This window comes from Lycium ferocissimum, chromosome 4, assembly GCF_029784015.1.
Source record: "Lycium ferocissimum isolate CSIRO_LF1 chromosome 4, AGI_CSIRO_Lferr_CH_V1, whole genome shotgun sequence".
In the NCBI taxonomy this organism is placed as follows: Eukaryota; Viridiplantae; Streptophyta; class Magnoliopsida; order Solanales; family Solanaceae; genus Lycium; species Lycium ferocissimum.
In genome coordinates this window covers 68,780,406-68,784,468 of record NC_081345.1, presented here as the reverse complement: position 1 = coordinate 68,784,468, position 4,063 = coordinate 68,780,406, and positions in this window count along the sequence as shown.

Genomic DNA, 4,063 nt, shown 5'->3' with positions numbered 1-4,063 from the left:
TGAAACTTTCAGGAACACCCAGTCTCCCATTTTGAACTCTAGCGTACGTCGCCGATTATCCACATAGGACACGCCGTCGCTCCGGGGCCGTTAGCAATCTCTCTAATCACCTTCACTTTATCAACCGCTTACTTTAATTATGCAGGCCTACTAAGCCGATTCTCCCACATCAAACCATCCTATGGGCGATCTACACCTCGCTCATATAAGGCCTCATAAGGAGCCATTTGAATCGGAATGTGCTTGTTGTTAGATGAGACAAATGATCTCCCAATTGCCAGAAAGTCAAGAACACAAGCTCTAAGCATATCCTCAAGGGTACGTATAGTACGCTGCGCTTGCCCATCCGTCCGCCGGTGAAATGCGGTGCTAAGACTCCGAGTCCCCAATCCCTCGGAAAGACTTCCCGAGAATCGGTACCGTGAACTGTGCTCCCCTATCTGAAATAATGGGTGAAGGAACACCATAGGTCGTACAATTTCCTTAAGATAAAGCCTCGCATAATCCTCGAGTACATAAGTAGTTCGACGAGAGAAAGTGGCCCGACTTTGTGAGCCTATCAACTATGACCGTATCAAATCACACCCGCGAGTACGGGGCAACCTGTAATAATTTCCATATTAATTACCTCCCCACTTCCATGTCGGAATCTCCATAGTGCAATAGACCTCCGCACGGTGCTGTTTAACTAACGACAATTTGGACACTGAGCGATAAATTCTGTTATATCTCTTTTCATACCAACCCATCAATAAACTTCCCGGAGATCATGGTACATCTTTGTTGAGCCTGGATGAATAGAATAGTGGGAGTAATGTGCCTCTCCCATAATCTGCTGACGGAGTCCTGCAACACTAGGGACACACAATCTACCTCGATATTTGAGTACCCCATCACCTGTGATTACAAAGGGTGTCTTTTCTTTCTGAGGTTCTATATCTCGGTAATGAACTAGAACAGGATCCTCGTACTGACGCCCCTTTATCTTAACTACCAAGGATGATACCACTGTGTCTTGAACAGTAACTCCTGCATCACTTGAGTCTAGCAATCGAACTCCGAGGCTAGCCAATCGATGAACCTCGCGGACCATTTCTCGTCTCAGCGATACGTGAGGCAAGCTACCCATAGATTTGCGGCGAGGGCATCGCTACCACATTAGCCTTCCGGGATGATATAGAATGTCCCATCATAATCTTTTAACCTCTCCAACCATTGCCTGCGACGCAAGTTCAAATCCTTCGCGTAAAAATGTGCGGAGGCTTTATGATCGGTATATATATCAACATGGACACGGGCACAAGTAGTGTCTCCATATCTCAAGGCATGAATCAAGCCCGACTCGAAGATCGTGGGTTGGATAATTCTTCGTGCTTCTTCAGCGCCAGAAGCATAGGTGACAACCCTACCGTGTTGCATCAATACATAGCCCAATCCAACACCTGAAGCATCACAATATACCACATAGCCATCTGCTCCTTCTGGAAGAGTCAAAACAGGTGTTGAAGTTAGCTTATTCTTCAACGTTTGAAAGCTCTGCTCACAAGCGTCTATCCATTGGAACTTAACTGATTTCTGAGTCAATTTGTTTAATAGGGCTGAAAGAGAGGAAAATCCTTCTACAAACCTTCTATAGTAACTTGCCAAGCCCAAGAAACTATGTATCTCCATCGGTGTCGTGGGCCTTGGCCAATTCTTCACAGCCTCAATCTTCTGGGCATCCACTCTAACACCTTCTTCTGAAATAATGTGACCCAGGAAAGCCACAGAGTTCAAACAGAACTCACACTTAGAAAACTTAGCATACAACTTTTACCTGAAGAATCAACAACGGCCGCGGATATTCCCGCATGATCGGCCTCTGACGGCGAATAAACCAGAATAATATCATCTATGAACACAATCACGAACAAATCTAGAAAGGGCCTGAATACCCAATTCATCAAATCCATGAATACGGTTGGGGCATTAGTTAGCCCGAACGACATAACACGGAACTCATAGTGGCCATATCTAGTCCGGAATGCCGTCTTCGGAATGTCTTCTTCCTTCACCCTAACCTGGTGGTATCCTGACCTTAAGTCTATCTTCGAGAAATACTTGGCACCTTGCAATTGATCAAATAAATCATCAATCCTCGAAAGAGGATACTTATTCTTTACAGTCACTTTATTTAATTGCCTTTAATCAATACACATTCGCAAAGAGCCGTCCTTCTTTCTCACAAATAACACCGGTGCTCCCCATGGTGACGTACTAGGCTTGATAAAGCCCTTCTCGAGCAAATCTTTCAACTGTTCCTTCAGCTCCTTCAACTCCGCAGGTGCCATCCTATAAGGAGGAATAGATATTGGGCGAGTGTCGCAATAGGTCAATGGCAAATCAATCTCCTCTCCCGGGGGAATGCCGGAAGCTCATTTGAAAATACTTCCGGGAAACTCATTAACCACGAGAACGGACCGGAAAGTCGGCGACTCACCAGTCTTTGCACGTCTTGAACTCGAACTAGGTGAAAAATATATCCTTTTACGATCATCTTCTCGGGCCTAAGGTAGGAAATAAACCTACCCCTCGGCGAAACGACGTACCCTTCCACTCACAGGAGCGGCTCGCGGGAAGGCGAAATCGAACTATCTTTGTTCCGCAATCAACGATTAGCATAACAGAAGCCAACCAATCCATTCCCATGATAACGTCGAAATCAATCATATCTAGCTCAATCAAATGCCGTCTTACTGTGGCGGTCACAAACTATAACGACACAACCCCGATATACTCGCCTAGCTATGGGATTACCCAGTGGCGTAGACACCTATCAAATGGTTTGATCAACTCGGGCTCTATCCCAAACTTACCAGCGACAAATGGAGTAACATATGATAAAGTGGAACTTGGATCAATAAGTGCATAAACATCATGGGAGGAAACCGATAATATACCTGTAATAACATCAGGAGACGTCTCGCGGTCCTGTCTACTAGCCAATGCATACATGCGGTGCTGAGGACCGCTCGAGCTGGACGCTCCACTCCTCCCTCTACCTCGCCCTGCTGGCGTCTGAAAAACTTACCCTGAAGGGCGCACTACGGCACAGAAGAAGAACCGTATAGACCTCGTAGGCCGAACGGGCCCATGCCACCTCCTAACGGACAATTCCTCGTCATATGACACGGTCGGCCACAAGAATAACAAGCATTCGATCCCCGATCGGCCTTGCCCGATATATAACCTACTATCGGGCACACCGTGGTATGGGTGGTCTCATCGCCCCGACTGTCCGTATGCGGAGCCCGATGCTCTAACTCGGGACCGCTCCAGAGATAAGAAGACCGATCAAACCTCGAGCACGAAAATTGCGGAGGTGCACTCCCTACCGAATGATATGAATGCGGGAATCTTTGCCGCTGCGTCCTCCTCCCCGGACTCACTTCCAATGTCGAAAAGATCTAGCCCTCTTACCATGGCCTCGGTCACGGTCACGCTCCCGCCTCTCGTCGCCCGCGATCTTCCGGATTCCGTGCATATGCCTATATATACGGGAGATATCCGTGCGGCCGTAATGCTAGCCGTACAAGCATCTATCAAATGTGGCCCTAAACCAGCCACAAAGCGGTGAACTCTGTCCTCCATCTCAGCCACCATGGCTGGGGCATATCTAGCTCTAGAATCGAAATACACACAAAGTCGTGGACCACGTATTTATACTCGGAGAATTAACTGCTTCAGTGGTCTGGTTCAACGAGCGGGTCGACGGTCCGTCGACGTGATCGTTGACTCGCGCTGCGGGAGTAGCGGGGGCACGGGGCAACCTCGTCGATGCCGCACAATGACGCCTGTCGACGGGTTCGACGACCCGTCGATCTTTCGTGTCGGTGAGACTTTTCCAATTCGGTTCGGATCGCGTCGATTCGATTCGTTCAACTTCTAACCCCGTAGTTCACCAGGAATTCCCTTGGTACCATTGCACACGGGGTAGGATACTTTCTATCTCCAAAACTCAGGCTCGGGTCTCGATTCCCAAGGCATACTCAACTAGGAAATCATAAGTTCTACCACTACGAAG